This window comes from Oryza sativa, chromosome 2, assembly GCF_034140825.1.
Source record: "Oryza sativa Japonica Group chromosome 2, ASM3414082v1".
NCBI classification, from domain to species: domain Eukaryota; kingdom Viridiplantae; phylum Streptophyta; class Magnoliopsida; order Poales; family Poaceae; genus Oryza; species Oryza sativa.
In genome coordinates, this window is record NC_089036.1 from 28,299,691 (window position 1) to 28,313,326 (window position 13,636).

The following is a 13,636-nucleotide window of genomic DNA, read 5'->3' on the forward strand; positions in this document are numbered from 1 at the left end:
GGACAAGTTTTTGGTAGCTATAAAAATATTGTGGATAAATATATTGCTAAACCACAAAGTGTGGATAAAGTTGATGAGAAAATTAAGTCTATAATGTGTGAAGCATGCTATTAAAAAAATATACAAGCTATAACTATGGCAGTGAACCAAATATATACCTAATAAACCGTGATAGTAAAAAGTGTGATGTTACAAAGTATGCCTATAAATCAAATACTTCCGTAGTTTTAATGGTATACAGGTAGAGGGAGCTAAGAAGGGGGCCGATGCGAGCTAAAGTGGAGAAACTTTGACCTTGTGACTTTGTGGGGGGATTGGGGCTGCAAAGCCACCCTAAGCTCACTCATCAAACCAGTTTTCAGTACCACTACGTATTGAGCTTGATGTGTTTCTTTCATCAAAGTGATCTTTTTATTGTCAGGTGGGACGACATGTCTTTTTGTTGGATTTTATTTATTTTTTATACAACCGAAGATATTGTAATTTAAGCTTTTTGTCTCTTTACACGGCTAATTTGCTCACAGTCAACCACGTGATACTTAACAAAATAGCCATGTGAAAAACTTTGCAACCTGCAATTAGTTCTATCAGTATTCACTTTTCTTGTACGTAGCATTGAATTATTGAAGTGCCACAAAACTCATAAACTAAAACAACCTTTGAGGTTGCGTCCGTGCTACAATTTCCTAATCTTGACTGCCTTATTTTTTTTTAAATGTCCGCGCTTCTCAAACTATATATTTCTTTTAAAAAAAATCTATAGAAATCATATTAATATATTTTTAATATTTAGTTAATACTTAATGAATGATGCGTTAGTTCATCGTTTTATTCTGCGTGCCGAAAGAAATGGTTTCCAACGCAGCCCGAGATTCTTCCACAAGTAAAATGAGTTTACTGTAACCATCCAACTGATCTATACAGTTAAAATATATGGAGTAAAATACATGGGCGATTCTTAAATTTATAGGGGTATGTCATTTAGTTTCTTAAACTCTCAAAAATGCATATATAAGTCCCAGAACTTGTCATAGTGTGTCATCTAAGTCCCAAATCGCCACAACCCCTATAAGAACCTACGTGGCGCTGATGTGGCATGCCACACGGACAGAACGTGGCATCATTTTGACTAACAAATATAACCCATTTAAAAATTTTACTTTTACCTTTTCTTCTCCTTTTCTTATCCTTTTCTCCTTCTTCTCTCTTTTTTTTCCTTTCTTCTCCTTTGTTTGTGACCCAAATAGAAGAAAAGAAAAAAAGAATAATGAGAAGAAAACGAAAAAGAAAAAGAAGAAAAAAGAAGGGGAAAAAGAAGAAAAATGACACGTCAAGTCCATATGGCATTGCCACATCAGCGCCACATAGGATTATATAGGGATTAGTTGTGTTGATTTAGGATCTAAATGATACACTTTAACAAGTTGTGGGATATGAATATGTATTTTAAGAGTTTAAGAATCTAAATGATACAACCCTATCAGAGCTATGCCCGGATGTGTGGATCTGGATTTTCTCCTAAATAGTAGAATTGATTATTTCTGGATCGAAGATAGTCTACTGCTGGGGGGTGGGTTGTCCTGTCGGGCATAAAAAAGGAAGGGATGGTTGATGGTTGCGGGGAAGGTTCTTTGGATTCTTCAGGATTTAGAGCGGGGAGACGCTAGTTCTAGCAGGTTGGTCCCGTCCCGGTTTGTCTCGTCGCAGCAAGTCGCAAGTTAGCCAATCCCCACTGGGTTTGGATGTCATCATCCGCATGCTTTCTTAGGCGATAATTTGACCAACTTTCTCTGATCAGGGTTGCTGCTTCCACTTTTCCCCTGATTCAGAAATCAGAGCAGCAATTCTTCGGAAAGCATTTGGTCGTTTTAGTGAGGAATTTGGTCTTGACTTGAGTTCTGTTCCATTTAAACTAGGCACCTCAGGCGAAACACTGGCTCTTTGTTCTTTTCTTTTGTTCTCCTTCGTTTGTCTCTCTAATTTAGAACTAGGTCAGGTAAGCTGAAGACGCTAATGCCTGTGATTTGCAGATGATAGTATATTATTACTTTTAGCTCGCTGCAGCCTTCTGATTGCTGAAGCTAACTTTATGGCCACATATTAAAAGCTAGCCCAATGCTAGCTCTCAATAAAACGACAGAGGGATTAAGCACCATGCATGCATGCCACTTGCTTAATTAGGATTATGTTAGGTGCCGGTAGGTGACAAAGATGACATACATTGGCATCGCTCCAGCGATCAGCTTGCAGCCTCCCTCTTGGACCGGCTAACTAATAGCTAGCAGGTCTTTTTTTCCTCCTCGATCGGCATTTGGCCATTTGCAAATTGCACACTTGCACGTACAATACCCTAATTTGAGTGGCTATACTTCTATCTCGAAAAGAAGGTGGCGTGCCCCGTTCTAAATGGTCAGGCAAGATTTTTTTTTTCCTTTTAATAACTATGCCGATTTTCAGGTTGGCCATCGATTCTCTCTCTCTCTCTCTCTAACTGTCATATCTAGCATTTGTGGTTGGTTGCTATGTCTGAAGATTCAGATATGCTCGCACCATTGTGTGGCTAATACAACTCTACTAATGGATCGGAGCACATAACTACCATTGATAATATTGGTTGTTTGTGCGTCAATTGTGGGTTACTGCAGTTTGATCCCATGACTGCTGATCGACGCCTAACCAGCTCAGATTTTCACTATAGATGAACGTCTACGATGCCAATTTAAGACCAGCAATGGCTGCCAAAGCTGCTTGTCGATCAAAGTTATTGCATGATTAAACCAAACCACTTGAGTTGTTTGCACACATGAACTGGTTAAGAAAGTACTAGCTAGTACTCCCTCCGTTTCACAATATAAATCATTTTAGCATTTCCCACATTCATTATCTAGATTCATTACCATCAATATGAATGTGGAAATATCTATCTAGATTCATTACCATCAATATGAATGTAGAAAATGTTAAAATTACTTACATTGTGAAACGGAGGGAGTAGTAGGTTGCAAAGGTAGGCGAGAATTTGGTTTGGTGAAGAAACGGACGGAAAGGGACGTCTATGGCCAAGCCAGCTAGGCCCCAGCCGGCGGCCGGTCAATCGGTCCTTGCCATGACTTCCAGAGTCTCTCCAGCTGCTAGTGCCAAGAAACGCCACTGACCCGGCGGCGGCTAACATATACAACTCCTACTATAGGAGTAGTAAACATCAATAGTACAACCTACTCTTGCAACACACTCGTCGGCTTGTTAGCTACGGTGAGGGGTGATGGTAAGAAAATTTTCGATCGTGCCGATGTCGTTCCCGTAAAAATAATATCATTTATAACAATTTCAGATTTTGTCATATAAAATTTAGCTTTTTTATTTTTAACACGATCGTATTGAAATCAATGCTAAATAGTTAAATTCATAAAAATATAAAACTCTGATCATATCATAACATAACAGTTTTCCTAAAAGTTAAAATGTAATATTGTTTCCGACTATTTTCAGTTATGATAGGATATGAATGGAAGTGTCAGCTGACTGCTAAATGAGAAACAATAAGGCACGATAGGCATGAGAGTTTGGCTATAGCTCTCAAACCTAGCCAAAACGCATGTGGGACTTGGCGAGCGATTGGTTGCTGTCTTGTTTGGTCCGTCGGTCGCACATCCAACCAAAATAAAGGCAATACGATGATCAGATGACAAATTGACAATATATTAGTTCTCTTGTGATGACAATATATGTCGCAGGCATGCACACATGCATATCATGTGCGTATTTTAAGATGATGTGGCACTCAATCAGATATGCACACTTGCTAGTAGCTTAGTTAGCACTATAATGTAATTACTTTCCGGCCGGTAAGCACCATCAATATGACGCTTGAGTGGTGTGTATATAATTTTAGAGTGAATTGTATTTTAAACCATATTTTTATTACTAAAGTTTACTTTGAAACTATCCTTCTTTTTAATTTGATGAACTACGTAAGTTTGCATTGCCTTTGTCATACTTTAGATCACTCCAAAACACTTCTTCGCGGCATCAAAGACCTCAAGCACATCAACTGTGACACGCTAACGAACTCTCATACTTCCTCTGTTTCACAATATAAGTCATTTTAACATTTCCCACATTTATGTTGATGTTAATGAATCTAGACATATATATCTATATAGATTCAATAACATCAATATAAATGTGGGAAATGTTAGAATGACTTACATTGTGAAATGGAGAAAGTACATATATGCATGTCCTTGTTTACCGGAGAAGAGGCTACATATAACTAGAGAAGATAATTAAGGTGGTCCTTTAGTATAGCAGGGACCACACACCACCTCCGATTTGCCAAAGACAGGCAGAATGTGCATCTTGCTTGTTTCAAATTGTGTTGCAGGTACCAAGTTAGAGGCGCGGCCGGTTCAAACCCAAGAACGTTCGAATGGACAAGTGACGGTCAAATGGTTGCTTATAAAGAAGAAGAGGTTGTCAACGAAGCAAGGTGGCTAGCTAGCAAGTTTCGATTGAGGGTCATTGCACATCAAGACGTGGCGTTAGGGGGACCAAAGCAAGGAAAGCAGCTATATTATGAGTAAGAGCTTCACCTGATGGAGTAGTCCCGAGGATGCACTGGTGGAGAAACCCTTTGTAGTCCCAGTTCGTAACCCCCCTTTAGTTCCGGTTTCCAAACCGGGAGTACCAATCCGGGACTAAAGATCGCTATCTTTAGTCTCGGGTGAAATAACTGGGAGTAAAGATCGATCTTTAGTCCCGGTTGGTAACACCAACCGGGACTAAAGATCGAGCTGACCTTTTTTTTTTGCATGCCCCTGTTGCTGCATGGTTTATATATATATATATATATATATATATATATATATATATATATATATATATATATATATATATATATATATATATATATATATATATATATATATATATATATATATATATATATATAAACCATGCATATATATGTTTCAATACATATATATGCATGCATAATATATATGTATTTATACATATATATGTTATGCAAATGCATATGTATATAGATATATATATGAACAAAATATATTTACATTATAGAAAATGTGTACACATGCATATAGAAACATATGTAGTCATGTATTAATTACAATCCATTATATGTCCTAGCTAGCTACGATTTCGACGTAGTAGTACTCGCTGCTAGCTCAGAAGCTAAGGACCGGTGAATTGTGTTTCCGTCGTAGTAGAATTCACCATTGGGATCAAGGATTTCTTCGTTGATGAATCCCATGAGTTGTTCTTGAACCGCCGCGATAAATTCCTTGTGTGTGGTCAGGTTATCCCTCATGCGAATAAACTATATGAATGTATGAAATTGATTAGTAATTAAACAAGAAATCGCTACGTAATGAAATTTTGAATTTATTTGTACGTACATCGAGCTCTCTTGTGGTGATGATTTGGTCTGCAAGGCAGTGGCAATACTCGCACACGTAATAGCCGCACAAGTTAGTTCCCTGCTTTTGCTTTGCGCACTACAAATAAATGACAAACAACGAGAGATCTAATTAATATACACTTGTATGTATTTGAATCGGAGAAATATAAATGTAGAGCATGTGTACTCACAGGAAATTTGAACTTCCGCCTAAGTCTTTCTCTCCATTTGCCGCGGACCAAATGACGGAACCGATACCAAGCCCTACATGGAGTTTAAAGCTATGATTCGTAGTAGCAATTAACATAACAAGATTTTCTTAATTAACAAAGGAACTTATGACGGTACCTGTCTATAAGTTCGAAAACCTTGTCAAACGTAGACTCTTTTTTATCCATTGAGTCATATACGTTGACGGTGCAGGCCTCCAGGTCGATGAGTAAAAGCACCCAGTGGAATCTGCAATGTGCGTGGGATGCATTACATATGAAACACTTAGCAAGTTCGTACGGGAATGAAATTTGGTATGTAGGAAGACAGTAAAATTAAACTAACTCTGTGTTGTATGGCAACAGTATGAACGTCTTGTAATGCTGCGCCTTCAGGAGATGGACGAGATTGTCCTCTGTTTCTTGTGGATATTGGTCGAGCATTGCGACGTTTACTTTCTGAGGGTCGATGAATCCAGTATCGAAAACCCTCCGCCGTCGGGCCCTTTGAATCTCCATTCTACAACGATAAAAGGGAGTATATTATTTTCTATGGTCTACTTATATACAAGGACCTAATTAATTAAAGGAGACGTATAGTAAGAAATCTAACTGAACGATATACTTACAAAATCCAGCAACTCATAATAGAGACGTCGAGGGCGTCCAGCTGGTATAGTTCGTAGATTCCTCTGAAATTGATCCAGAGAATGTCATCTCCTTGCAAGAAGTCCGTGTCCCTGATCCTCGCTCCGATCATCTCTCTACCGGTGGCGCTCATCTCCATGTACAGCTGATGGAACTTGTACATTTGTGTGGGTAGGGACTGCAGCAGCTCAGGCTTGACAAGCGGTTTACCGAGTTCGTACATGTATTTCACTTCCGCCTTTTCGATTGGTGCGACTCCTAGCAATTGATCCATAGTTAGACCGGTGTCAGTAATAAATTGTTCTATCGTCATTTCTTTACCGGTCACCAACGGCTCGATCTCCTGGTTTGGTTGCTCTCCAAGCTGAGGGACTGGTTTGGACTTTCCAGAAGATGTTTTCTTCAGCGTTCGCTCATAGTTCGATAGCTTGATGGCCTCCTTGACAGATGCAGACATACCCCTGAAGAAGTTCCTGACACTGGGGTCTATCGGAATCTTCTTTTCTGGACTTCGAGGCTTGAATTGTCTCTTGACTTCTGATGCAACGTAAGCGTCAAGCTCCTCTTGCGTGCAATCGTACCCCGGGTCCTTGTTCTTGGCGGCGTCAACTTTCGCCTTCTTTGTTGCCCTTGTGTGGGCAAGCGGTGGAGCTGGGGGGGCCCTTGACTTTGAAGGTGCCGGAAGAGGAGCTTGCGGGGGAGTAGGTGTAGAAGCACGAGGAGGAGTCGGTGCAGGATCCTGAGGAGGAGTCAATGCTGGAGCCTGAGGTGGAGACGGTGCTGGCGGAGCATGAGGAGGAGACGGTGCAGGATCCTGAGGAGGAGATGGCGGAGCCGGAGGAGATGGTGCACGAGACGCCGCTTGTCGCCCAGGGAGGATGATGTACCGCCTGCGCCATAGAACAATGGCATGGCATGTGTCTCGTAGATGCGTCTCACCGTCTCCTCCAGGGTAATCCAGCTCGAGGTCCTCGTACGCGCCTTCGACCAACTCAACTTCGACCTTGGAGTATCCTGCTGGAATCGGCCTGCAGTGGTAAGTACCTGAAGGGTCCGTTGGGATGGCCATGCCCGACGCCACCTTCATGTTGTGAGAGATTATTTATTAGTAATCAACATATATAAGCAGCAACTAGCGGAATGGCTAAATCTTACCTTTATTGATAAGTTCTTGAAAGGAATATGCAGCTCACATGGTGTCTGCTGAGTGATGTCATCAACGGGACAGGTCGATTCGTCCTGTGTTTGCATGGCGTCCATGCTCTGTGATCCTACCTGCCCCGTTGAGGCGCAGCTGCTACGGTTTCCTGACGGGCTCACCATTGCAGGAGGAATGGTCGGCTGGGGATCATGGGACCGATGTACGGCCATGCGTTCCTCAACCTTCCTTGCCACCTCCTCTTGCATGTTGAGTTCGTAGCTCGATACCCGGAACTCTAGGTCTGCAATCTTCGCCTCGGTATCTCTCTTGCTCCTCATCCGACTCCTGTACGTGTGGATGTCCTCCTTGAAACTAATCTTCCAAGGAATCACCCCTTTCCCTCGAGTTCGTCCTGGATGCTCTGGAGTCTGCAGGGCGAGTGTCAGCTCGTCCCTATCTCTGTCTGGTCGGAACGTGCCCTGAGAGGAGGCTTCCACTGCATCTGTTAGTCGTCGCGCAGCCTCTTGTATCTGATAGCCGAAGACCAGTGAGCCATCAGCTGGGCTGAGCGTTCCACCGTGAGCATAGTACCAGAACTTCGATCGTTCCGGCCAATTGGCTGTTGCCGGTTCGATACCCCTCTCAATCAAGCTAGCCTCCATCTGCTCCCACTTCGGCATCGCGACGCTATAGCCTCCTGACCCCAAGTGGTGATGGTACTTCTTCTTGGCGGCATTTTCTTTGTTTCTTTCCATCATCGCCTGCCCTTGTTCACCTGTCTTATATGCAACGAACTCGTCCCAGTGATCCCTTAGCTTTGGGAATGTGTCGAAGTTCGGTGTCTGCCCCTTCAGTATATACTTCTGGTACAGATCTCCCTTGAAGCTCTGAAACTGTTCTGCCATTTTCTTCAGAGTCCACCTTTTCACTTTGTCCTCTGTACCCGCAGGAAGGGTGAATGTCTCGAGCATTGTGGTCCACAGCATCTCTTTCTCCGAATCTGGGACAAAGCTCTCATGATCTCCGCGTGCCCTTGTTCTTCGCCAGTACACCGTACTGACAGGCACGTTATCCCGCACAACCCAACCGCTGTGACGTACATAGTTCTTGGCGGCTTCGGCCGGGGCACTAGGACGTCCATCTTCTTCCACTTCCGTTATGATGTGCCGACCCTCAAGCTTCTTCGCTGCACCTCGTTGCCCGCGTGCCCTCTTCTGTCCAACGGAGGGTTGACTACCACTAGCCTCCTCCTCCTAGTTCCCCTCCACATCCCTTTCCACGTGCCCCTGCTGGTTCCCCTCCGCATCCCTCTCCACGTTCCCTTCCTCGTTCAAGTACTGGTTTGGATCCTCGTTCCCCTCTTCTTCATTCCAGTACTGGCTGCTTCCCTCCGCGATTGTATCGTACAATATCTGTTCCTCATCGCGGTCAGCCATCTGTTGATACAAGAAACATCTGCTAAGTCACGAGACATTTATGTTTTAACAATCTAAGTCATGTATGCTAAGTGTAAATGTCGTACATTAGAACCCTACACAACCTTACGTGCTAAGTCTAATTACAAATCGTGATATAAGCTAAGTCTAGGTGACGTATATTATACAACCCTAGCTAGTAAATAATTATATACTAAGTCTAATTACAAATAAAATAATCTTATATTAAAACTCAAATAATATTACATGCTAAGACTAAAATAGTCATGTATATGCTAAGTGTTTCGTGCGTATATGCTAAGTCTAATTAAGACTACAATAGTCAATTGCTACTTGTCGCACCAATTCCGTAGTCAATAATTACATACCAAGTCTAATTACAAATAAAGTAATATTATATTAAAACTCAAATAATATTACATGCTAAGACTAAAATAATAATGTATGCTAAGTGTTTCGTGCGTATATGCTAAGTCTAATTAAGACTACAATAGTCAATTGCTAGGAGTTGCACCAATTCCGTAGTCAATAATGTCATACTAAGTCTAATTTGCAATAAAATAATCTTATATTAAAACTCAAATAATATTAGAACACTACACAATCTTATATGATAAGTCTAATTACAGGTCTAATAATCTTAATTAATTGCATTACAAATATAACAATCATTTATATTATTACGTCACTTGCCTGCTCCAATTCCTTCTAGGGCTAGCTCTTCCACTCAGGCTTGACGGACGACTCCGACAACACGTCTTTTCTGCAAGATACATATACATATATACATATATATATATACATATATATACATATACATACATATATATATACATATATATACATATACATATATAAATACATATATATACATATATATATACATATATATACATATACATATATATATATATATACATATATATATATATATATACATATATATATATATATATACATATATATATATATATATACATATATATATATATATATACATATATATATATATATACATATATATATATATATACATATATATATATATATACATATATATATATATACATATATATATATATATATACATATATATATATATATATACATATATATATATATATATATATATATATATATATATATATTGCATTTCACGTTAACGTTCGTCCTCGTTCGTTCGCTCGTTCACGTTCGTTCGCTCGTTCTCATTCACGTTCGTTCGCTTGTTCTCATTCACGTTCGTTCCCTCGTTCTCGCTTGTCTTCGTTCGATCGTTCTCGTTCTCGCTCTCGTTCGTTCGATCGTTCTCGTTCTCGTTCACGTTGTCGCGGCAACGTACGTTGACGTGTTCGTTCTCGCTCTCGTTCGTTCGATCGTTCTCGTTCTCGTTCGTTAACGGCGGTGTGGCGGCATCGGGGCGGCGGTTGGCGCGGCGGCGTGGCGACGGCGGCGGCGGCGTGGCGTTGTGGGGCCGTGGCGGCGGCGGCGTGGCGTGGCGGTGGCGTGGCGTGGCGTGGCGGCGGCGGCGTGGCGTGGCGGCGGCGGCATTGCGCGCGCGGCGGCGAAGGCGGCGGCGGCGTGGCGACGGCGGCGGCGGCGTGGCGTTGGCATGCGGCGGCGGCGTTGCGCGGCGTCGAAGGCGGCGGCGTGGCGCGTCGTCGTCGTGGCGCGGCATCTCGTGGCGGGCGGCGCGACGGAGAGAGATCGAGATCGGAGAGATCGAGATGCATGAAGGGAGATCTGGCGGCGGCGGCTCTCACCCCAGAGATGCGGCGGCAGCGGAGGAGGCGGAGGCGGCGGCGAGGACGACGAGCTCGAGACGACGGCGAGATACGGCGGCGTCGGCGCGGGGATTTGCCCTAGGCAGTGGCGGCGAAGGAGAGAGGCCGAGAGAGATCGATCGGCCGAAAACGTTTAAGTGTTGGTGAAGAAGACGAGGGCGCACCGGGAATATATATACCCCTGGATCTTTACTCCCGGTTGTTCTCAACAACCGGGACTAAAGATATCTTTAGTCCCGGTTGTTGAGAACAACCGGGAGTAAAGAAAAGATCTTTACTCCCGGTTGTTGAGAACAACCGGGACTAAAGATATCTTGATATTTAGTCCCGGTTGTTGAGAACAACCGGGAGTAAAGAAAAGATATTTACTTCCGGTTGTTCTCAACAACCGGGACTAAAGATATCTTTAGTCCCGGTTGTTCTCAACAACCGGGAGTAAATATCTTTTCCCGCTATTTCAAAATTCTTTTTAAACCCGGTTAGGGTTAAGAACCGGGACTAAAGATTATAGCACTGCATATGATTTTCGCTTACATATGTGTTTATAAAATAGAAGTTAATGCATTAACATTATTTAAAGTACAAAGATTAATGACAATTACTTCGAAAAATTATTTTTGGCTGTAATAAATTAAGTGGATAAATCGTAATAAGCAAATATAATTAATAAAAATTCCAATAATCATATATACTTAGCATATATATGAATGATATTATTATATTGGTAAAAACTCTAATTAAGATATGTATGTACATACTGCATGATTTAAAATTAATAAAAATTGTAATCATCATATGTACTTAGCGTAGGAATTATATTAAATTAAATGCTAAAAACTCTAATTAACATATGTAAATGCCACATGCATGATTTTAACCTTTTAAAAGTTCGAATAGTCATATATAAGTAGCATATGAAAGATAGTAAATTAAATTGTGAAAAACTCTGATATATGAATGATAGTTTTAAAAATATATTAAATTTAATACTTTTAAAAATTCTCCAGTCAATTATAATTAGCATATGAATGGTAGTAAATTAAATGTTAAAAACTCTAATTAACATATGAAATTGCCACTTGCGTGATTTAAAACTTTTAAAAATCCTCTAGTCAATTATAATTAGCATATGAATGCTAGTAAATTAAATGTTAAAAACTCTAATTAACATACATATGAAATTGCCACCTGTGTGATTTAAAACTTTTAAAAATTGTAAGTATCACATATAACTAGCATATACATGATTTAAACTTGTTGAAACCTCTAATAATCGTGCGTAATTAACATATGCCATACATCAATTGATTTATATGGATAATCAATACATCCAAAATAGTTTACATCGTGTACACAATAATTACGGCACGTACTTTCTCCTCACTATTGTTCCCTCCTTGTGATCGCTGCGTGAGTAAGGGGTGTCTTCATTTGATAGGAGGATGCTAGGGTCAATCGTCACCGTGAAAGGGGGTTGCCCATCCAACTGATCGTAATCCTCGTCAGTCTTGTCCTCAACTCCGACGATTTTTCTTTTGCCTGGGAGAACCACTTGACGCTTAGGCTCATCAGGCCCTCTGCCCTTCTTTCCTTTGCTAGACATGTCCTTCACGAAAAAGACTTGCGTTACATCATTGGCAAGGACAAAAGGTTCGTCCGAGTATCCAACCTTGTTAAGGTCAACAGTTGTCATCCCACTGTCATCAATCATTACGCCTCCACCAGTCAACCTAACCCATAGGCACCGGAACAGAGGAACCTTGAGAGGACCATAGTCAAGTTCCCATATGTCCTCGATGGCACCGTAATACGTGGCAGTTGTTCCATCGTGTCCCATGGCATCGACACGAACAGCGCTGTTTTGGTTCGTGCTCTTCATGTCTTGGGCTCTCGTGTAGAATGTGTACCCATTGATCTCATATCCCTGGAATGTCGCGATCGACCCAGACGGTCCCCTCGCCAGGAAGGCAAGTTGTTGGTTGATCGACTCGTTACCCATGAGATGTTGTCGTAGCCACGCGGGGAAAGTACCAATGTGATGCCGTGTAATCCATGCATCGGACTTACCGATGTTCCTGGCGCGAACTAGAGCCAAGTGCTCCTCAATGTAAGGAGCTACCAATGAAGAGTGTTGCAGAACAGTGAAATGGGCTTTACGGAATAAATTGTTGTCTACCGTCGTTATTGCTTTCCTTCCGAGAGTTCCCTTTCCCCGTAGTCTCCCTTCATGGCGTGATTCAGGTACCCCGATTGGGCGAAGGTCTTCGATAAATTCTACGCAAAATTCGATGACCTCCTCTGTTCCATAACCCTTGGCGATGCTTGCCTCTGGACGAGCACGGTTACGAACATACTTCTTCAGAACGCCCATGTACCTCTCGAAAGGAAACATGTTGTGTATGTACATAGGCCCGAGAATACGGATCTCTTTCACAAGGTGACAAAGCAGATGCGTCATTATATTGAAAAATGAAGGTGGAAATATCAACTCAAAACTGACGAGACATTGCACCACTTCATTTTGAAGGGCTTCTAATCTATCCGGATCGATGACCTTCTGCGAAATTGCGTTCATGAATGCACATATCTTTGTTATTGTTGCCCGGACATTGTCTGGAAGGATACCCCTTATTACAACTGGTAGCAGTTGTGTCATCAACACGTGACAGTCATGAGACTTTAGGTTTGTGAACTTCTTCTCCTTCGTGCTTATTATTCGCTTGATATTCGTGGAGTATCCAGTCGGTACCTTTATGCTCTCCAAGCATTCAAACATACTTTCCTTCTCTGCCTTGCTAAGAGTGTAGCTGGCTGGACTCAAGTAATGGCTTCCTTTCTCCTTTGGTTCCGGGTGAAGGTCGCCGCGTTGTTCCATATGCTTCAGATCATTACGTGCTTCCAGTGTATCTTTCGACTTTCCGTATACACCTAGGAAGCCAAGAAGGTTTACGCAAAGGTTCTTAGTGAGGTGCATCACGTCGATTGCGTGGCGTACGTCC